This window comes from Canis aureus, chromosome 25 (assembly GCF_053574225.1).
Source record: "Canis aureus isolate CA01 chromosome 25, VMU_Caureus_v.1.0, whole genome shotgun sequence".
Lineage (NCBI taxonomy): Eukaryota > Metazoa > Chordata > Mammalia > Carnivora > Canidae > Canis > Canis aureus.
This window is the reverse complement of record NC_135635.1, coordinates 33981642-34005781: the sequence shown is the minus strand read 5'-3', so window position 1 is coordinate 34005781 and position 24140 is coordinate 33981642. Positions and strand designations below refer to the sequence as shown.

At 38.5% G+C, this 24140-nt stretch overlaps 1 long non-coding RNA gene across 1 annotated transcript in view; it reads right to left on the bottom strand.

The window, feature by feature from the left end:
• Positions 1-1187: 1187 nt before the first annotated feature.
• Positions 1188-24140, bottom strand: part of LOC144297193 (uncharacterized) — a 56721-nt gene continuing 33768 nt past the window's right edge. Inside the window, exons 4-6 of the long non-coding RNA XR_013364281.1 lie at positions 13782-13848; positions 13442-13528; positions 1188-1403 (exon numbers count right to left, since the gene is read on the bottom strand). This is a non-coding gene — a long non-coding RNA (uncharacterized LOC144297193). The remainder of the gene's footprint in view (positions 1404-13441; positions 13529-13781; positions 13849-24140) is intronic.

Here is a 24140-nt window from a genome sequence, read left to right as displayed (position 1 = left end):
CAACCACCCTTCTTGTCTCTTTATTTCTTGTCCCATTCAGGTTCTTTGACATTGAATCTTTGCTTTATACTCTCATAATCAATACAATGTCCACAGTTATTTTCTAGGAATCAGCCTCCCCTGACAGAGGCTGGCTTCTTTAAAACTTGGACTCAAAGTTGTCTAGCTACTACCTGGTATCTGATGTATGTTCTATAAATTTATTAGGCTGGGCTAGAGATTGTACAGAGCCATGATTTCTTGCTAGGCAAAAGCACTCTCAGAATGAGCAGTGGTAAAGTTTCAGAGGAGTTGTGGGACCTTGGTCAGCCAAGCTCTAGACAGTCTTCTGTCTCTAAGTGGATCTTTCCTCCACTGTTACAATATCTACCTTATCTTCTTTGAGGTGCCCACTCGGCCTCCTGGACTCTTGCAGATTCTACGGGAATCTCCCAGAAAGGCTGGATTGCAAATATCAGTAGAATGGCTTCATGCACCTGACAATGGCAGAGAATTGGATTGGAAGGGGTAGGGAGGCTCTGACTTCTCCCCTTTCCTCCCAATAGTAGGATGCTCTGCATAGAATATGAACTTCTCTATCAGATTGCTTGTCAGTAATGGTACCACCATCCACCTATCACTTAATCCAGAAACTCAGATGTCCCCTGGATGACTCCCTCTCACTCATTTGTTCATATCTGTCATTGAATCCTGCTATCATAAACCTACTCCCCCCCCCCCCGCCACTTTAATTCAGGTGATAATGGGAATGATAACAAGCTTACCTAACTCTTAAGGTTGTTATGTGGATCGAATAAGTTAATATGCATTAAGTATGTAGAACAGCATCTGACACAGTAAACACTATAGTTATTATCATTGTTATTTTCATTGCTATTTTCTTTTCCAGTGTGGGGTCAGATAATAGCTAGTATATGCTAATTAGTATTCTATTTTAGCACTTTCCACACCATACTGTACAGTCTCCTGTTACTTGTGTACCTGTAACACTGTATAGTGTCTGACCCAGAGCAGATATTCAAAGAAATTTCTTGAATTAATGTATGAATATAAAGTGAGGATTTTTGGTTTCCCATAAAGGGAGGTAGAGGGAGGCGATAAGAGGAGAAAGAAATTGAAACAAACAACCAGCACCTTATGATAGGCTTATTCCTCTCCTTACCAAAGATATATCTCCTTACCAAAGATGTGTCCTCTGCAGCAGCAGCTGCTGCAGCTCATTTTCTTCCTGACTCAGCCAAGCAGGCATCTGCTGTCATCTTCAGGTCCCTGTCTCTCTGATCTATTATGATGGGTGTTCAAAAGTTGATTTATCCACTGAAAAGTTTTTCGTTGTTTTGCTCCATCATTACTTCCAGGTTCACAGCCATTCTGAGCATTCCTGAAGGCTGGCCTCTGGATAACTGAGACAGTAGAGACAGTTCTCAGGATCATAGTTGAAAGTGAAGTGGACCCTCAATTTCTCAAATTCTAATAGCAGAAAGCCAGTGTTATGAGTTCAATAATGAAAGGCTTCTGATTCCTATAGCTAAATTTATTGGTGGTAGTGGCAGTGCAGAATTCATTAAGTTCCCTGTCACTCATGGTGCCACAATGAGCACTCCCGACTGTCCTAGTTTCTTAATAATTGGATTTTGTTAGACATTTTCTAACAAAGCAGGGAAGTGTGTTGCTTTGCAAAGTGAATAGCTCTTGTTTAGGTCCCTTCAAAGATGGGCTCAGATGAGAGTTTGGAAAGGGTATTGTAGAGGTGAGTGGAGTGAGACAGTTTCCCTCAGACTCAATTTAAGTAGTAGCCAATGGGAAATGCTGGAGCCATTCAACTTTTCTTTCAACAAATGTTTATTGGGCACTAACTGTCTACTAGACACTGTGCTAGGCTCAGAAAACCCAAAATGAATGATATGAGTTGCTGTCTTTCAGAAGCACATAGCCTGGAACAGTCTGTCTGGGACAATTAGAGAAGTCACCACGTGATGCTATGCAGAGGAGTCACATTTCATTCAGAGATTTAGTCCAAAGTCAGCATATAAAGTGAAATAACAAATAGTCAAGAAAATCGCCCCCACAAAAATCCCTAAAATCAAGTCTAAGAAACTTCCTTCATTTTTTTTCAATTTTAGTGAGTACTTCCTTAAAAGCAATTTTTTAAAAAGATTTTATTTATTTATTTGACAGAAAGAGAAAGAGAGCTCCAGTGTGCGAGTACACAAGTAGGGGAAACAGCAGAGAGGGAGGGAAAGGCAGGCTCTCTGATGAGCAGGGACCCTGATGTGGGATTCAATCCCAGGACACTGGGATCATGACCTGAGCTGAAGGCAGATGCTTAATTGACTAAGCAACTTAGGCACCTCTAAAAATTGTTTTAAAAATTTTATGAAGCTATATTTTGTAGAGTGTTAGGAATAAAAATATGTCTTTCTCTTTTCTCCTTCTTTTCCCTCTTTCTGTTTACTGAGCACGTGTAGTTAAATCCATGCAAGTCAAATGTACATATGATACAGCCCCTTGGTTATCCCTAAAATGGAAGTTCATATGACTGTATAAAGTGCTCTGAAAGCAAGGGGGAAAATGTTCTAACTTGGCCTGAGGAAATCTAAGAAGGCTTTATTGAGGAGGTATCATTCCAAGTGGTAGAAGGTTAAGGCTTTATAAACACACAGAAGAGCATGAACAGAGGCCTGTAGCTATAGGAGAGCATAATTTCTTTAAGGAATGATCTAGAATTTATGTTTGGGGCAGGCCTGATGATAGTGGAGAAGGTGAAGAGTGATGAGAAAAGAGGTTCATCACAAGATCACGAAGGGACCAAAACACACCATGGCTGGCACAGCTGGAAGAGTGATTGGAGACATTGTGTCCACTCTCTGGCAGTCCACCTTCTCCACCCTCCCTTCTCATCACTTGCCACTTCCTCCTACTGTTCACTACTTCCTGAAGTGGCTTGATGCACCATTCTGTGCCTCAGTTCTGTTGCGCCGGATCTGACTCACGGAGTGCTGTTTTCTAGCCGAGGACAAGGATGAGTTTCTATTTCCTAAGCCTCTTTTTATCCAAGGATCACCAAGTCATCTGGAGACATGCATCATTACTGATTTTGATTGTGGCCCTAAATGTAGTGGGTTTCCTGTGTCTATTTCATAGTTCGACTGTGGGATAGCTGCTCTTGGCAAACCAGGGAACCAGAATTTGGCCTGGATGGGAACCCAGATGCTATTTCACTTTCTGCTTTGTCATTCATGAGATGGGCATCTTCAGGGACCATGGGAATATTGTCTTCTTAATTTCCCTCAAAAGAAAGGGAAAGTGAGTTCCATATTTAGACACCTCCAGAGAAATTAAGGAAATGACAATGGAATTTCTGGACTAGAATTTATTCAAGATGGCTTTGGTGTTATACCTAAAGCCTGGAGAAATGCTTTGTCAATTAGGATCAGATAAAGTGACATATAACAAAGAAACCAAAATTACAGTGTTATAAACAAGATAGAAATTTATTTTCCTTTCAAATATAAGATGTCTAGAAGTAAGCAGTCTAGGATTGGTACAGTCATGCACAGTCAAGGGCTCAGACTTTGGTTTTAATATTCTGGTATCCTCTGTATGCGGCTCTCATCTCATGGTCTTGGGTGGTTACACAAGCTCTAGCCATCACATCCACACTCTAAACAGCAGAAAGAAGGGAGGGACAATTAAGAAGGGGAAAAATAGCACTTGACAGCAGTCTTATAAAGAGATTTCCTGGAAGCTGCTATGCATTGCCTCTGCTAATCACACATTGGCCAGAACTTAGCAGAGGCTGGGAAATGTCATTTCTCCAGTTGATGAGGTAAAAAGATACTGCAGTAGGCAGTAGCAGCCTCTGCCATAAATCCCATGAGCAAGAGCCCAGAACTGTACATGTGATCAGAGTTGACAGGCCCTTGCCCCTTTCCTTTCCTTGATAACCAAAAAGTCTGTATCTCAGAGAATCATGTAGCTGTAGGGACCCTTCTAGAGAGTTATTAACTCCTATCCTTGTGTGTGTGGTGTGATCAGCACTGGCATTATTTAAATGCTGAAGAAGGGAGACGTCTCCTTGCTTGCCAATTCACCAGTCCCCCAGGTATCTTGAGAACACCAATATGGGTGAATGGATGTCCTCGGCCTCCTGGATGGATGAATCCTGCCTATTGGTGTTTCATCCACATAATACCCATTGTAGGCAGAGCCACAAATGTCGGGGCCCATATGGAAACATTCTCTCAGATTCCTTACTTGTCCTCAGGCCCTCATCTGTTTAAATGGTACACCAGAGGTACCTGGGATCTTTCTGCCAATTGTGAACGTGAATTTCATCTGCAACTAGGCAATACATAAGTGGAGCCTAAGGACACAAGAGAGAAAGAGGAGGAGGAGAAGGAGGAAGCAGCAGTTCAAGTAGAGCAGTAATGGGTGGAGAGAAGGAGGAAGGAAATAGGTGGGGCCAGCCCAGCCCTGTACAAATATGTGAAAGAATCCAGTTTCTTTTTAGGGTCCTTCCGTATCTTTGGACATAATCCCCTTTACTTGTCCTCTGTGTCCTCACATTCCTCTAGTCACCCACCCTCAGCATCCTCCTTAGCGTGCAATGAACAATCTTTTCCTTCCTTTGTCCCCATCAAGCAACATTTGCTGTACTATGTCTTTAGGGAGTTGTGTAGGTGATAACGCTTAAATAATGGCTAATAAATCAGACTCTCAAAACATGTTATATTTATCCACTTTCCCCAATAAGTCAGAGAAGGTTATTCACTTCCATAATGATCAAGATAAGAATGTGCTCCTCCCAGAAGTCGTATTTACATTGTAAGAGAGATTTCTAAGCCTAAACCCGGAGATATATTCATCATCTACAATAAAATTTTATTAAAGGGAAAAGAATTAGGTAGGAGTTACCCCTGTAGGGCTGGGGCTGGGGTTCCCTGGCACTAGCAGGAAGGAGGAAGAGGGGAAATAGAGCTCATTTCCAGCACCAAATTGGTGTGTGCCTAGCACAGTGTCAACTCCATACTGAGTGACTGATCCATAAGGAATAAAAATGTGAATGGAGGTTTAATGAAAGGACAACTTACAAAGCTGTGGGATATGGTTTAGAGAACCAGGAAGGGATGGTACAATGTACAGGATGAACATGAACATGGTGGAAGACCCATATCACCTCTCAGTCTGAAGGTGTCACGGGAAAAAGTGGCTATCAGCCTTGGAGAGGGCTACGGCTTTTGGGGAAGGGCCATTTACCAGGAGTTGTGGGGTTTGGTAGAAGAACACAGCCACTGCCCAAACATGGCCTAGCAGCTAGGAATTAATTCTCCAGAAGATGCTCTTTTCCCATCCTCCATTTTTCCATCTGTACTTCTCATTGGAGAACCCACTGGAAGTTAATGATGCAAGGGCAGAACTCAGCCTCCCAAGAGCAGTGTGGAGAAAGGAGAAGCAAATAGAAATAGATAATGTTTTAACACATTAGCCTTTAGCAGCTTGTGCTTTAGTGGGAGACAGGCTGAGATGAACATAATTTATGTACGAAGCAGCCATCAAGTTCAATAATAGAAGTGTATTATCTGATTCATTTTATAAAATAAAAATTCACTGGCTGTTGGCAGGTCCTGAGTAGGATCTGGAGGTCTCCAAATCTTCAAATCAACTATAACTCTCAATTGAAGCATCTTTTCTGTCTTCTTTTCCTCTCTCTCTGCCTCCTTCCCTTCCTTCCAACAGGTATGACCTGAGTCCTTCATGTGTGGTAGGACTTGTGCCTGTCATCTGCTCCTTGTTGGCTTCTGTCCTGGGAGTGGCTCTTGATCACAACTGCCCCCCTCTCTCAGTCCTGCAGACTAGCCTTTCCATACCCTTTTTGAGGGATGGTGATGCTTCATTGTTGCCTGGGGCAGTAAGAATTGTGATGTGAAAGTTTCTCAAAAGAAGTAAGCTGTGAAGGATTTTTTTAAGCTCAATTGTAGACTGGGGAGCAGAGGGAAAGACTGGGATTCTGGAAATCCTGGACTAGAAGGTGAAGGCTGCAGGGCAATGGGAAAGGGGAATAGCTGGGAGATTTAGTTCAATGTTATAGGGGGCATGTAGTAAATGATAGCTTATATCCCTTCCTTTTCACCCCTTCCTGAAGAAATCAACACAAATACAGAGGAAATGTACTTCAGTGGGTGGAGGCAGAGCCCTCTCAGCTCATTTGACCCAGGACTGACCCTTTTTCAGACCTAAACCAGGAATGCAGTGTACAAGACCCATTCAAACAGTCCCAGAACCATTAAGAAATGGAGACAGGCTCTTGGACACTTGGCATGAGTTTCTGGCAATTTCCCCTCACCAACATGGCTCCCTCACCCTGTCTGTAGGGGCCTCCCTGTTTATCTAGTCCTCATTCTGTCAGTGGTCACTGGCCTGACTTCATATTTTATTTTGAGAACGACTTTTCAGTCTTTCTCCTCTGTCCCTTGGGCCTCTGTTTCTTTGGCAAATCTGTTCTGAAGTATCTCTGAGGCATCCCCCTGGATTTTATTGAGTACCTATGTATCTGCTAGACCATGTATGTTATTGCTTTTACAACCTCTCCTTCCTCCCCTGATGAGTCTTCAAATGTCAACAAGGCCTCCATCTTGGTCTCCACTTTGTACAGCATAGTGGTCAGGAACACTGACGCTAGACTGCCTGGCATTGAAGTCTGCTTCTGCTATTTGAGCAACAATGTGTGGGATAAATCACCTAACCTTGTTGAGACTTAGTTTCCTCATTTGTAAAATGGGAATGATAACAGTTTTTTTGAAAGATTTATTTATTTGAGAGAGAGAGAGAGAGAGAGAGAATGCACAAGGGGAAGTGATAGAGGGAGAGGGACAGGGAAAGAACCTCAAGCAGACTCCCAGTAGAGTGTGGAGCCTGACATGGGGCTCCAACCCATGACCCTGAGACCATGAAATCAAGAGTTGGTTGCTTAACTGACTGAGTGACCCAGGCACCCCAGGAAAAATAATAGTTCTAAGTTGTGGGGATTAAAGAAGTCAACATCTATAAAATGCTGGGCCCCAGGTCTGACCCATGTGAATCCTCAATAACAGTAAACTTTTATTACTATGAGTGCTAGATTATTATTATGGCCCAGGGCACTATGGTATGAAGCACTAATTTCATCTCTAAATTGTGTTCTGTGCTCAGTTATAAGGGTCTTCTAAGAATAGAGATGACAACAGTTCTCAGGTTTATCTCCATGTGAAACTCCATCTTCTCAAGAGGAGGAGACCAAGGTAGGGTTCAAGCTCTGGTCATTAAGACACCTGGAAGCTTTGTCTAGAGCTTCCTTACAATCAGAGTCAATTTTTGTTGGGGCTGAAGGTCCCTAGAGAATTGTTAGCCCAAATTGAGAGTTGATCAGTTGAAACAACCCCAAGTTACGATCTTGCCTAAGACCATATAGGGACTCAGTGGTGGCCTGGGCTAGGGCAGCCTCCTAACTCTGAATGCAGCATTTATTGTATATCAGCATTCATTCATGTTTTATATATTTTAACTGTCTACCTGTCTGTCTGCTCTATTTGGACCTTATTCCCCTAGATTAAATGCTTTCCAGAGTTCCAGTTTATGAGGAGGGAAAGGGAGCTGTTCTAGCTGGGAGAGGCATGGCCTTGATCCCTGCACACTGTCCTTTTTTTTGCTTTGTGCAGGGGCCCTTGAGACAGCCTACATTGCTATCTTATCAGTACCTATGCATCTTTTTCTTTGATATGGTGTCAAATTCCATTTTTCTAACCAGTTTTTCTGGTATATGGAGTTTTTGAACATATTACAAGGGTGTTGTCAGCAAATGCTCTCTATATAATATGTTGTAAATGGAGAAGTTTTTGGATTGATCACCTTGAACTTTGGTCTTTGCAGGGAGCCTGGAAGCCAGCCTGACTCTGTGACATTGGCCAAGGTTCTGGAGGATGGGAAGGACCCTAAAACAAATAAGCCTACACCCCACTTTTATAAACCCAAATATGTCTGTCTTCAGCTTGCAGCACACCCAGAATCAAGTTCCAAAAATTCCATTTAATTTTCTTGGCTTCTATATTCACTCAGTTACAACTGGACCAGAAGGAGTCTTGGCACTAAAAGCTTGCAAGGAAAAGGCTGTTTCTTTGAATGTTGTTGCCCAATTTTGCAGACATTTTAGGTTCAGATAAGGTTTTGGGTGGCCAGTTAATTCTTCCTACATGTTGTTCTGAAATGAACTCAAACTCTGCCACCTTCCGAGATTCTCTGGTCAAATCATAGGAATGATAAGCTGACATTCCTGACTCTAAAGCCAACTTTTCCTAAAGGTCATTTCTCCTCCTTCTCTGAGAAGTGCTCCTTCTCTGCCTTGCCCCTCTCTTCACCCTCAGGTCAGGGGGAGGGTTGTCTGAGCCTCTTCCTCTGGCCCCATGAATGGCTGCTTAGAGGCATCTGTGTGCGTGCTGTTGTTGTTCCCTTGAGAAGATAAGAGGAAGATTTCTTGGAAGCATCACCCCTGCTTTCTCAGCTATTGCTTATTTTTAAACCACCATCTCTGCCCTAGTCAATTGAGCCTCCCACTGTAAGAGTTATGACAGTTAAGTGTATGGTTTTGTTCTTTCTTTCTTTGCTCTTTCTTTCTTTCTTTTTCTTTTTTAAAGATTTTATTTATTTGAAAGAGAGAGAGAGAGAGAGAGAAAAGCGAGCATAAGTTGGGTGAGGGGCAGAGGGAGAGGGAGAAGCAGACTCCCCACTAAGCAGGAATTCTGATGGGGGCTGGATCCCAGGACTCCAGGATCATGATCTGAGCCAAAGGCAGACACTTAGCTGACTGAGCCACCCAGGCACCCAAGTGTATAGTTTCTTTCCTACTCAGCTGTGTGTATGATGTGGAGTGTATGTGTGTGTGTAAAAATGAGAAGGGGCAGCATAAGGATCTCCATTATTTTCTAAGCTCCACCAGATCAGGGAACATACCTACCTTGGTTACTGCTGTATCTTCTTTCCCTGCCACATCCTAGTGGTACCTAGTAAACACTCAATAAATATTGCTGGAAGGAATAAATGAACATCTGCCTTCCCGTATTAGTAGACCTTTTTGGCCTCAGAGTTAAAAAGTACAACAACCTCTGAGATCCAGGATGTGGACTTCAGTGGATTGTCTGATTATACTGTGCAGATTGTGGTGACTTATGTTGTATGTTGAAGAGTGTTGGTACTTCCTAATGCCTACAATAACCTCATGTCTTAGGGCCTTAAATGCAATTCGTTCAGAATGTTATTTGTTATCTGTGAGAATGCAGATGTTCCTGGCAGGATAGCCTCTTTAGATTTGTTGGAAAGTTGTGGTGGGTAGAACAGATTCTGGAGTCAGATGAGCCTGAGTTTTAACTTCAGTTTTGCCATTTACCATCTGTGTGACTCAGATACATTATTTGACCTCTCTCAGTGGGTTTCCTTATCTATAAATTGAGGATAATAATATTTTCTTCTCAGAATTATCAGCTTTAAATGATATTGAGTATGAAAGGTGACCAGTCACATAGTGGCATGTGGGAGACATTCAAATACTAGGAAGTCTTTCTCTTGCTCTTCTCCTTCCCAAAAGCAAGGAAGAGGTGTTGGAGGGTGGGAGGTAGGAGAGGGTGGCAAGAATAGATCTTGTCACAGACTTAAAACTGTCTGGGAATAGTTCCATAGACTGATATTGCCTAATTGGCATGTAAAACTAGTAAACATGGAAATAGGAGACTTTTTCCAGTTATATAATTTTATTGGAGTAAACCTAATTGTGCCTATAGTGCCTCTGCGCAAATTAGAAAAATATCTCCATGGGGCTATCAGCCCTCTGGGCATATGTGACTTGGCAATCAGACTGTGCCTCTGGACACATTTGAAAAGGGGCCATTTCCTCTGGGCAGATGCAGCCCTGAGCTGGGGCCCACAGCTTGGTAGGAAAAGTTCAGGCTAAATACCAGTCTTCATCTGCCCCTTCAGCCATTGCCCCTATGCAGTGAACTACTTGCCCAACCATATGAGATGGGCTTACCAACCAGAGACAACAATTTGCAGTAAACTTGGACTGAATCATCAAATATAGTAGAAATTTGTGGAGGAAAACCTATTTGAGGCAGAAGACCTGGTTCAAATCACTTCCACTTCTAAGTCTTTAACCCAGGGTGGGGTTATGAAGCAGGTAAATACTTCAAACCTCAATTTTTTCATCTATAAAACAGAGATAAAAATACTATATTGGTTATCTATTCCTGCATAACAAATTATCCTAAAATTTTGTAACTTACAAACCAATAAGTATTTATTATCTCACATAGTTTCTGTTGCTCAGGAATTCAGGAGCAGATTAGTTGGTTGGTTTGTGCTCAGAATCTCTTGTGAACTCAAGATGTTGGTAGGTCAATCAGTGTAATTAATGTAATACACCAGAATAAAAATAAGCCACATGAGCATTTCTTTGGATTTAGAAGAAGCATTTGGCAAATCTAATCCCCTTTCATGATAAAACACTAACAAATTAGGAATAGAAGGGAACTTCCTTAACTATATGAAGGGCATCTATGAAAAACTTACAGTTAACATCATACTTAATGTTGGAAGGCTAGGTAGGTACTTTCTCCTAAACATCAGCAAGAAGACATGGATGCTGCTATCACATTGTATTAGAGGATCTAGCAAGTGCAATTTGGCAACAAAAAGAAATAAAAAGTCATCCAGATTGGAAAGGAAGAAGTAAAGTATTTTTAGATGACATGATCTTATATATAAATAATCCCTAAGGAATTCTCAAAATAACCCCTAAGGAATTCACAAAAATGATTATAACTAATAAATAAGTTCAGCAAGTTTGCAGAATATATGTGCAATGAACACTCTGAAAATGAAATCAATTCTATTTATAGTAGTATCAAAAAGAATGAAATACTTGGGAATAAATTCAACAAAAGAGGTGCAAAATTTATACTCTGAAAACTACAAAACATTGTTGAAATAAATAAGCTGTAAGTAAATAGAAGTCATTCCATGTTCATGGATCAAACAACTTTTTAAAAAAAGATTTTATTTATTTGGTAGAGAGAGAGAGCGAGAGAAAGGACACGTGAGTGGGGAGGGATAGAGGGAGAAGGATAAGCAGACTCCCCACTGGGCAGGGAGCCATACAATGGGTTCAATCCCAGCACCCTGGGGATCATGACCTGAGCCATAGGCAGACACATAACCAACTGAGCCACTCAGGTTTCCTAAGGATCAGAAAACATAATATTGTTAAGATGGCAATATTCCCTAGATTTGTCTATAGATTCAATATAATTCCCATCAGAATTCCAGCTTGCTTCTTAGACAAGCTGATTCTAAATTCATACTCCCAGAATAAATAAATAGTCCTGAAAAAAAAGGAACAAAGTCAGAGGACTGATATTTCTTAAATTGAAAACTTATTATAAAGCAACAGTAATTAAGACAGTGTGGTACTGGCATAATGATAGACATGTAGATCAATGGGATAGAACTGAATGTCCAGAAATAAATCCACGTTAACTGATTTTTGACAAGGGTCCCAAGACCCTTCACTGGGGGAAAGAATCATCTTTATAACGAATGGTACAGAGACAACTGGATAACCACAGGCAAAAGAATGCAGTTGGACCCCTATCTCACACCATATACAAAAATTGACTCAAAATAGATCAAAGACTTAAGTGTAAGAGGTAAAACTATAAAACTCTTAGAAGAAGACATTGGAGTAAGTCTTCCTGATCTTGAATTTGGCAACAGAATCTTATTTATGACACCAAAAGCACAAGCCACAAAAGAAGATATAGATAAGTGGGACTTCATCAAAATTAAAATGTTTTGTGCTTCAAAAAACAATGTTAAAAAAGTGAAAAGACAACACAGAGTTGAAAAGAATTTGCAAATCCTGTATCTAGAGTCTAGATATCTAGATTGAGTGTATATAAAGACCTCTTATCTATCTAGACCTATAATATCTAGAATATATAAAGACCTCTTACAGCTCAGTATTGCAAAAACAAATAACCGAATTAAAAAAATTGGCAGACTGCTTGAACAGACAATTCTCCAAAGAAAATGTACAAATGGCTATTAAACACATGAAAAGATGCTCAACATCATTAGTCATCAGGAAAATGCAAATCAAAACCACAGTGTGATGCTACTTCACACCCACTAGCATAGCTCAATTGTGCAGCCCTGCTTGTTAATTCAGCATTTGTCTCCTCATGGCTTTATTGTGTGGTTAAAAGATACAACAAAGTAAATTGCAAAATTAACGAAGAGAAGGAGAAAAGAAAACCAGGACTGGGACCCAAGAAGAAACAGGGTTTCTCTGAGAGATTGTCCAAGAAAGGCGTTCTGTCCCCCAATTTATATGGAATCTGGTCCAGCTTCAGGCGGGCCCCAGGGGTGCGGTTTCAGACAGGATGGAGAAGAGGGTGTGGTAGGACTGTAGCCAGATGGCTGTAAGCGGCCAGTTCTGTCCCTCCCATGTTTACGGCTTCCGGAACACAACACTCCTTGTCTCTAAAACCCTTGATAGCAGTGGATTTCAGGCTGTCTTCCCGTGTCCTTCGGTTGTCCTTCTATCACAGGCAGCATGTAGGCTCAATAGGATTATAAAAATATGATCTCAAGTTCATAAGTTAAGAGCAGAATCTGATTATTTAGGTAGTTTCCATCACTGGCTTGGATGTATCCTTCCAACTTCCTGAGTGTTATCCTTTATCTCCAGAGACTTTCTTAGAGGTCTAGTCTCTCTGGTTTACTCCCCTAACTTGCTTAGAAATCTATACTCCCACCTTCCAGGTACCTCTCTCATAATTTTATAAATATCAATTAACATCTGGGTTAGATATTACCAGAATGTTTGGTTGTCTTATCTCACTTAATCATCCATGTGACACTGTGACATAGGTAATGTTACCATTGTTTGAAAGGTGAAAAAATGAACACATGAAAAGTTGAGCAATTTGTTTAGTAGCGCACAGCTAGCAACTGGTACCCATAGCCGGATTCTCTGGATTTTCTTCTGACCCTATGGCTCCTTTCTTCAGCCCCAGACAGTAGAGTTTCCCTTAACCTATAACTCCTCTGCTCTTTCTTGGGGAAGAGAGTGGTCTGATATAAGAAACTCACAGAGACAAAAATAATGCTTTATACATTCTCCCTAAACATCCAGTTCTTTTTTTTTTTTTTTTTTTTTAAACATCCAGTTCTGATTTGGATCATTCGCAGGAGTTCCTATCTAGCCCATTTAGAAATTAATGAGAAGACAGTGAGTTCTGGGAAGGACCAGGGAAGGACCAAGGACCTGGGAAGGACTCATCAATGAGCTTACAATAACTCAAGATTAAGGTCAGCCTTGAAAGGCCTAGATAAATTCTAGAATCCTTCTTACCTTTAGAGGTTCCTCCAGATTCCTGGCACTGGGCTCCATTCTGGTGTGGATTCCCGCTTTGTGTTGAGGTAAGAACTGGACCATCTTCTGTGGTGATGAGAGGGAGGACATATATGTCTTATGAAGAGATCTAATGACCCCACTCATCTTGGGATACTTCTTAGCACTGAGCAAATACTCAATAGATGTCTTTTAATTTAATCACATGGTAACCAATATTTGGGTTTGTCTTTTTCCCCCTCCAGGAAACCTATTCTACAAATGAAATACACTTAACTGCAATTCCTCCCTCTCTCCCTCCTTTTCGTTCCCTCCACCTCTTTCTTTTTTGTTTTCTTACCTCCTCCCATGCATTCACCTATATGGAATGTTAACGTTTTCAGACTGTCTTCTAGTCTCTTCAAGGCCTATACAGAAGAGGGCAGAATATAAACAGATCATGAGCCTCCCCAAATAACCTCATTCCATTTGTACATTTCACCACTTTTACTCACAATGCATCTCACATATAAATGATCATTAATTCATCCCACCCCATTTTGTTCCATTTTATTTTTCGACTTCCTGTCCTAAGAAGTTATTATCCACAATCCATCACTCCCACCTTTGGAGGGAGAAAAAAAAAAATCCTCTTGTTTTCTGTGGGTGGCCTGTGAGGGTTTCCGAGCAGATGTTCAGGGAGTTGGATTTCAGCATCTGTGAATTTGACTGGATCACTTTGGTAAACTGTTAGTATTCCATAAGCTACCACCTGGGTACACCCCCTCTCCCCCCAACTATTACCTTTTTTTTTTTTTTACCTTCAGTTCAATGCTATTGTTTAAACAAACTCTTCTAGTTCCTGAGCATGTATTTTCTTACAGTAATGAGTGCCAGCTGCCTGATATCCAGGGAAGATTTCAAAATTATTTAGAACATACATAAATTGATCATTCTTTTCTCAGTTCTTTTCTTTCTTAAAACTCCAGTTCAGGGATTTGAAGGACACCAAAAAAGTGAGATTTAGCAATTAGCCCCTAAGAAAATGATACATAATCTCTTGAGCAAGCTCCACAGTTTTTTTTTTGAACAACCTTCCCAAAGTTTGCAATGCAGAATGCAGTAGTATTGGAACAATTTCTGCATATATCTTCTTTGAAAGGAGACAGCATGAAAATGGCATAAAGTGAATGAATTCTCAGGCTTATGTAGGACAAATAGCCCCTTATGGCAAGTGTTAGAGAAATCAAATCACTGGATTGAAAACACAGTTCTTGATATGATACTTATGTTCAGGGAATAAGTGAAAATTTAAATTTATCAACCTGGTTGAAAGTGACTATACATTTATATATTATAAATGTATGATTCTGAAGGACAGAAGGAAGGAAACCAGTAGGAGAAAAAAGAATGATAATCAATGAACTGGTTTCCACTAGCTTAAAGGGTCCCCTGGGCAGGTTTTTTTTTTTTTTTTTTTTAAAGACAAAGAGGTCTAAGAGAACTGCTTGTTTCATAAGAAAACAATATGGCTTTAATAACATAAGAAAAAAGATTTTGATCCATGAGAAAGCAGGGAAGGGTAGAAAGAAATTAACTTGGCAGGGTCAAGGGTTGCTTTAAAATGATCTCAGAAGTAGAAGTTCACCAGGCAACCAGTGAAAAGAATGGTCAAAAATTGAAATAATTTGCTGAGAAAACCAGAAGAGCTAAAGCAGGAAATGAAATGCAACTAGCAAAAGATATAAAGAGAAACAGGAAAAAAATTATTTAAGTATTTAAGCCATGTATGAAAGATACAGAAAAATATTACCCTTCATAAACGAAAACAGTTAAAATATGGGATACTTAAATGCCAAAGCTTTAAAAGTTTTAAATTATGAAAATTAAATTTAAATTTAATTTAATCCCTCCATTCATGCGAGACCATTTTATAAACATTTTTGAAAACCTTTTTGGTACATTTTCTTCTAGACCTGAGTTATATAATACTTGAAATATGGCTAGTTCAAATCGCGATGTGCTGTGTCAAATACACTGGATTTTGAAGATTTAGTAAAAAAAAAAAAAAAAAATCCCATTAATAATTTTTATATTGATTACATGTTGAAATTGTTATATTTTGGATAATTGTAAGTACATTATACCATTAGAATTACTTTCACATAGTTATACACGTGGGTGACATTATATTTCTATTGGACAGTGCTGTTCTATTCTTTATTTTCTATATACAGCAATTAGGAAGTCTTTGTTAACCTAGAATCAACTGAAGTTAATCAATTGAAATGAGAATCAAATTTCATAAGTAGATTGTGATTTTTATCTTGAGGATACAATAAAAATTGTACAAATAATGTTATTATAAACCTTTAAAATAAAGTTTAGTTTCAAAACTTCTGGGTGGCTCAGTGGTTGTGTCTGGCCTTGGCTCAGGATATGATCCTGGAGTCCTGGATGGAGTCCCACATTGGGCTCCTTGTGGGGAGCCTGTTTCTCTCTCTTTTTGTCTCTCATGAATAAATAAAATCTTTAAAAAAATTAGGTTCTACTTGCAACTATATACTAAATCTTAGAAAAAAAAGTCAATAAATAAAATGATGGGGGAAGAGAATATGGGATGATTTTTTCTAAAGAAAATGAAAGATAGCTTAATACTACATCTTTCACTCTACGTTTGATTATTTTATAGCACAATTATAAAGAGGACCAACTGTGCAAAGATGTTTGAAGAGCTGGTCAGTGTCCTGAATGGCCTCTCATAATACTTTAATAGATTATTTTCTTTTGCTTGGTCCATCTTGTCATCATTCTTGCTAATTTTCTCTTTGATTTTTTTTTATTGATTGAACTTTCAAGATTTTTATTTGCTAGTGATTTGTGCAGCTCTCCAGGTGCCCTCTCCTTATTTCATTAAATCTTTCAACTACAGAGACTTAGATAATGAATATATAGATAATGAGGACCCCTGTGTATATTTATGTTGCGGGGGCAGCACTGTAACACAGGTCTATGCCCTACATATCACTTAATATTGCATCACAGTCATTCCTCAGTATTTTTGTGAATGATTGATAAGTGTCATCAGAGGTGAAAGACTACATAATAGTCTACGTTATAGGTAAACCATAATTTATAAGTTATTGAAGCATTCCCTTATTTTGGATATTTATGTTGTGTTTTTTTTCTTCCTTTTTTGGCTACTATTATGAACAGTACAATAAATAACATCTCTGAACACAAATCTTCATTACATTCCTGTTTTTGTTTCTGGTAGATATCTGGAGGTGTAATTACCAGATTAAAAAAATGTGGACATTTTTATGCAAACTGCCAAATAGGTTTTTTTAGCTTATTGATAGTAATTTATAGCTTACCAGCGTCATATGAGTGTACATGGAATCACCTTTGCCAACATTAAGAAAAATATTTTTTCACATATTAAGCTAATATGTGAAAATAACATCAATTACTCTTAATTTGAATTTATTTGATAATGGTTTTTTAAATGTTTATTTATTTTTTTAAATGTTTATTAATAATACTTTATTTTCTGTAAATTTTCTGTTCATGTTATTATTTCATATATCTATTGTGGATGCTTTTGACTTCATTTACTTGCAAGAGGTTTTTTATATTAAAGATATTAACCTATTGTTTGGTATATTTGTAACAACCTCAGCTTTTACTTCTTATTATTAAATATTTCAACATATAGAAATGGAGAATATTTATAAGAATTCTTTATACTCACCACCAGTTTTAAAATGTTAAATTTTGTCATATTTGGCAAAACAGTAAAAAAATAATTGGATTCCCTGTGGAACTTCACCCCTACTTGCCACTCTTGGCTTGCCTCAACCCCTACCCTCACCTCAAGAAGCACTTTCTTATGCTTGTTTAAATATTTTTTTCTTTTAAATTTATTTATTTGAGGGGGGGTGTGGGGAGAGAATGAAAGAGAAACAGACTCCTTACTGAGCAGAGAACCTGGCGGGACTGGATCTCAGGACACTAAGATCAGGCCCTGAGCCAAAGGCAAACACTTAAACAACTGGGCCACCGAGGCACACCTTTTTTATGCTTCTGATGGTCATTTCTTTTTTTTATCTTTTTTTTTTTAATTTTATTTTTTGTCCTTACCGAAGTGTCCCTCTTTTTTCTTTTTAAAGATTTATTTATTTACTTGAGGAGAGAGAGAGAAAACATGAACCTTTAAGCAAACTCTCTGCTGAGCATGGAGCCCACCTCAGGGCTCAATCTCACAACTCAAGAGATCATGACCTGAGATGAAATCAAGTGTCAGAATGCTTAACCAGCTGAACCACGCAGGCACCCGATTGCCGTTTCTATGTATGTTTTTGTATTTACTACACATTTATGTGACCATAAATTACACAGAGTATTGTTTTTCATGTTTTAAAAATGTATATAAATGGTGTCATACTGTATGTCACTTAGGAGGTGGTTTCTCTTCCTTTTTTTTTGATCCAAGGTAATTTTTTGGATTAATCCATGGCAATCCTCTTTAACTGCTGTAGATATGTAATCGTAACTATTCACTCTTCTGTTCAAGTTTTGTTTTGTTTTGTTTTGCTATTATAGTTAATGCAAAAAATTTAAAAACAAGCTTTCCTATGCACTTGTGCTATAGTTTTTCTAAAGTGTATATACCTAGAAGGAGAATTTCTGTCCTGAAGACTGCATACCCTTAACTCTACTATGTATTTCCATATTTTAATCCATAGTGGGTTGTACCAATTTACATTCTTACTAGCAGTTTATGAAAAGTCTTATTTTTCTGCATTTTTGAGAGGATTTGGTACTGAAAAACTTTAATTTTTTGTTTTAAAGATTTCATTTATTTATTCATGAGAGACACAGAAAGAGAGCCAGAGACCTGGGCAGAGGAAGAAACAGGCTCCCCACAGAGAGCCCTAGGCAGATCTCAGATCCCAGGATCATACCCTGTGCCAAAGGCAGATGCTCAACCACTGAGCCACCCAGCCGTCCTGACAAGTCTTAATTTTTTAAAAAAACTTCCATTTTCCTGATTCTAATGAGGTTGAGCATCATTTCATAAGTATATTGGCCATTTGGGTTTCTCCTATATATTTACTATTTGTATCTTTTGACCATTTTCTATTGGGTTATTCTTTATTGAATTAAATAAGCATTTCATATTTTTTAGACATTAATCTTTTGTTGATTATATGCATTGAAAATATAGTCTCTCAGTTTGTGATTTATCTTTTCACTTTGTTTTTATATTTGTAATGCTGCAGAATTTTAGAAAAATCCATTTAATCAAATCAATCCATTTTTTTTTCATATAAAGTTAATGCTTTTTTGCTTGTTTAAGGAAATCTCTACCTTATCATGAAGACATTCTCCCAATTTTCTCCTTATCTTTGTAAAATTTTCTTTTCCAAATTGTATTTAAGTCATTTGGAATTTATTTCTGTGTTTGGTGGGGTGGGGAAGATAAAATTTTGTAGGTAATTCATTATATCAGGATTATTTATTAAATAACCCATCTTTCAAAAAAATCTCCACAGATTTTTTTTTTTTTAAGATCCTTACTCTTGGGATGCCTGGGTGGCACAGTGGTTAAGAATTAAACTCAACACCATAGAAACAAACAATCCAATCATGAAATGGGCAAAAGACATGAACAGAAATCTCACAGAGGAAGACATAGACATGGCCAACACACACATGAGAAAATGCTCTGCATCACTTGCCATCAGGGAAATACAAATCAAAACCACAATGAGATACCACCTCACACCAGTGAGAATGGGGAAAATTAACAAGGCAGGAAACCAAAAATGTTGGAGAGGATTCCCACCCTCTTACACTGTTGGTGGGAATGTGAAATGGTGCAACCACTCTGGAAAACTGTGTGGAGGTTCCTCAAAGAGTTAAAAATAGACCTGCCCTACGACCCAGCAATTGCACTGTTGGGGATTTACCCCAAAGATACAAATGCAATGAAACGCCGGGACACCTGCACCCCGATGTTTCTAGCAGCAATGTCCACAATAGCCAAACTGTGGAAGGAGCCTCGGTGTCCATCGAAAGATGAATGGATAAAGAAGATGTGATTTATGTATACAATGGAATATTACTCAGCCATTAGAAACGAAAAATACCCACCATTTGCTTCAACGTGGATGGAACTGGAGGGTATTATGCTGAGTGAAATTAGTCAATCGGAGAAGGACAAACATTATATGTTCTCATTTATTTGGGGAATATAAATAATAGTGAAAGGGAATAGAAGGGAAGGGAGAAGAAATGTGTGGGAAATATCAGAAAGGGAGACAGAACATAAAGACTGCTAACTCTGGGAAACGAACTAGGGGTGGTGGAAGGGGAGGAGGGTGGGGGTGGGGGTGAATGGGTGACGGGCACTGAGGGGGACACTTGACGGGATGAGCACTGGGTGTTATTCTGTATGTTGGCAAATTGAACACCAATAAAAAATAAATTTATTATTAAAAAATAAAAAAATAAAAATTATCTGTTTTCTCTAGCTCTTTGAAAAAAAAAAAAAAAAGAATCTGCCTTTGGCTCAGGTTGTGATTCTGCATCCGGCTCCCTGCAGGGAGCCTGCTTCTCCCTCTGCCTATGTCTCTGCCTCTCTCTCTCTCTGTGTCTCACATGAATAAATAAATAAAACCTTTAAAAAAAAATCCGTGCTCTCATACACCAAGTTTTAAAATCTGTTTCTGAGCTATTTGGTTGCATTGGCTTATTTGCCCATCCCTTACGAATACACTCTTGTCAATGATTCTACTTTATAGGAAGTCTTGATCTCTGGTAGGGTAAATCTTGTTTCTCACTCTGTCCACTTCAGGAGTATCTTGGCTATTTTTAGCTCCTTTCCCTTCCATGTGAATATTAAGATCAAATAGTATCTGAATGGGATCATATTCCTTTTATGGATGTATTTAGAGAGAATTGATGTTTTGCAGTTTGAATATTCCATTCATGGACATGTTTTATTTCTCCACTTATTCAGGTCTTTTCTTAAGCATTTTATTTATTTATTTATCTATTTATTTATTAATTTAATTTATTTATTTAAAAAGATTTTATTTATTTACTCATGAGAAATAGAGAGAGAGAGGCAGAGACATAGGCAGAGGAAGAAGCAGGCTTCCCGTGGGGAGCCAGATGTGGGACTCCATCCCAGGACCCCAGGATCATGACCCAAACCAAAGGCAGACGCTCAACTGCTGAGCCACCCAGTGCCCTCTTTTTCTTATGCATTTTAATATTGAAATTCTCTAAATAAAGATTTTACACAATATTTGTTAGTATTCTAGGCACCTTACAGATATCATTGATTTTGTGAATGAAATTTCTTCCATTAAGTTTTCTAATCATTTATTATGAATAGATATCTCTCAACTTTTTGATGCCTTTACTGAGATGTAATTCACATACCATGCAGTTCATCCATTGAAAGTATAGAATTCAATGGTTTTTGGGATATTCAAAATATGTGCAACTGTCACCATAATTTTCGATCATTTTCATTACCACAAGAAGAAACCTGGTATGTTTAAGCTATTCACTTATCCTTCCATTTCTCCCCACTCCACAAGCCCCAAAAGGGCATTAATCTACTCTCTGTCTCTATAGATTTTCTATTCTGAATTTTCATTTGACTGGAGCCTTATAATAGGTTGTCCTTTGTGACTGTCTTTCATTTAGCATAATGTTTTAGGGTAGCTCCGTGAAGCAGCATGTATCAGTACTTCATTCCATTTTACAGCTGAATACTGTTTTATTGTATGTGTATAGTCTATTTACTTTTATATGTCGATTTTAAAGAAGGATATTTCAGGATGCTTGTGTTAATTTTATTGATATTCATTCTCTATATGGATTTTCTATAGATAATCATATCCTCCATCAGTAGTGGCAGTTTTGTAAATTCCTTTTTATTTTGTATACTTATTTCTAATCTTGTCTTGTTTCCTTGATTAGAATTTCTAGTACTGAATGGAAATGCTATAACAAGCACTCTTGTCTTATTCTTGACTTTAAAGTAATTGCTTTTAAGATTTACCATCAAATATATTATGTATAAGATCTTGATGAATAGGGATCCCTGGGTGGCGCAGCGGTTTGGCGCCTGCCTTTGGCCCAGAGCGCGATCCTGGAGACCCCGGATCGAATCCCACATCGGGCTCCCGGTGCATGGAGCCTGCTTCTCCCTCTGCCTATGTCTCTCTTTCTCTCTCTGTGACTATCATAAATAAATAAAAATTAAAAAAAAAAAAGATCTTGATGAATAGACTTTTTGGATGAACACATTGTATTTTATTCTTTGTTAAGATTTTTTTCATGGCCAAATTAAATTTTGGCTGATTGTTTTGTATTTCTTAAAATGATCAGATTTTTCCTCCCTTTAATCTGATTTTGTGGTTTGTTAATTAAAAGATTTTCTGATGAAAAAAAAGATTTTCTGATGTTGAATTTCATTTTATTAAACAATTCTTCAATCATCTACCATTATTTTTTAAAAAGATTTTATTTATTCATGAGAGACACACACAGAGAGAGAGAGAGAGGCAGAGACATAGGCAGAGGGAGAAGCAGGCTCCATGCAGGGAGCCCGACTTGAGACTCAATTCCGGGTCTCCAGGATCATGCCCTGGACCCAAAGCAGCGCTAAACCACTGAGCCACATGGGCTGCCCCATTTACCATTACTGATCGGATACCTATTATGGTCAGGTGCTATGTTAAATGTAAAAATGCAAAGATAAATAACAGACAATCCCTTTCTTTAGAAAGCTTACCATTGCTTTAGGAAAGTAAGATGAAAAGAGACTAGGTGATTAACAAGTATCCATGTTTTCTATGTGCCGGGTACCCTTTTAGATACTTTAGAAATGTGTTCTGATTTAATTCTCCCAATAATCCTGTAAATACAGTGGCTTTATCCATTTTATAGATTAGGTATCTGAAGCTTCCAGAATTAAATAAATTTACTCCAAACCAGGATTCAACCCAAAACTTTCTAGCTCTAAAACTCAAGCTCTTGCAATGTGTAAGTGGTAAGCATAGTGGTTGTTGAGTGCATGGAGAGCCATTTTTAGTTGGGATATTTATGGTTCCAGAAAATAATGGATTTAAATAGTCCGTCCAGTGGTAGCCATAAAGTAGAGAGGAGCAGTAGATGGCAATTGAAGCACATGCGGAGGTAAGCAAAGACACAGAGTCAAAAAGCACCAAATAGCCCAGATATCAAAGGGTCGACCAGTGGCCTGTGATGCACAAGTTGTGCAAGCTGGTCTTGGGAAATAAATCTAGATAGGTTGGAGTTTTATCTCATGAAAACTCTTGTGATGACTTGCAGCACAGATTAGAGTAGGAAAGCCAGACTTAGGTAGGAGGCCTTTGCTATAGTCAAAGTGAGTAATAGTGAAGACTCTTCATTCGATCCTCATCAATTTTAAGATGGAGTCCAAGCAATTAACTTACCCTGATTGACCGGGGCTGACATGGTTTTTCCCCTCCTTTCCTAGTCTCATTTCCCCCCTTGCCCTTTTAGCAGAAGCCTCCCTGGCCTCTTTCAGTTTCTTGAACCTACTATGTTCCTTCTGATCAAATAGCATGAATAAATTATTTCATCACTGAGCAACTCTCTTCCTTCTCTCAGCATGTTACATCCATTTTTCTAATCAACTTCTACTCATACTTCATGTCTCAAACCTTAATTGCATTCTTCTCTTTCAGAATACTCATTTCAATTTACAGTCATATATTCATTAATGTTTTATTGAGCAATATCTGTCTCTCTTACCAGACTGTAAATTCCATTGCTGGAACAAGGGTAGTCTGTGTTTGTTTCTGCTTGCCTGGTTCCCTGCACAGAGCCTGGCACAGAACAGGCACTTAATGCACGTGTGTTAAATGAATAAATTAAAAAAATGAATTTTCTGAATTAGGGAAGGTGAAGTCAGTATGAATGAAATGGATAAGAAGAAAAGGAGATTGCAAAATTATTTAGAAAAAAAACTGACTTGACTTGGTAATTGACTAAATATGGGGATGAGAAAGGTAGAGGAATTAGGAATAGTTCTAAAGTTCAGCACTTCAATGATGAATTAAGAGGGAAGTTGTGTTATTAATGGAAGCACAGAACAAAAAGATGATGAAATTAATTTTAGATATATCAAATCACTATAAAGATCCTGAGGAAGACAACATTCAATTGGCAATTTCAGGTATATGGAAATTAAGATTTTGGGCATATTTTCAGAATGAAACTAACAATCATCTAAAAGAGTAGATGAAATTAACAAGGAGAAGAGAATAAACAGAATAGCAGAGGCCCTGGGAACTAGATCCTAACAAATGACTATATTAAGGAGCCAGTAAAAGGAAAAGGTCTTGACAAAGGGGACATGGAACCAGGCAGAGAGATGGGGATGTGAGGTTATGCATGGCCATCAAAGTCATGGGGGGAGTAAATCCCACTGAGTGGAACATCCATACTACAGAGGAAGAATGAGGACTGAAAATTAACCATTGATCTTTAGATAACACCCTGGTGACCTTTGGGAGTCAAGTTTTCATAGAGCACAAGGTAAGGCAAAATACTGATTTTAGGAAAAGAAAGGACTGCTTTTACAGATCACTGATTTAAGAAGTGTAGCAATGGAAAGAAAATGAAAATAGGATTGTAAATTGAGTAA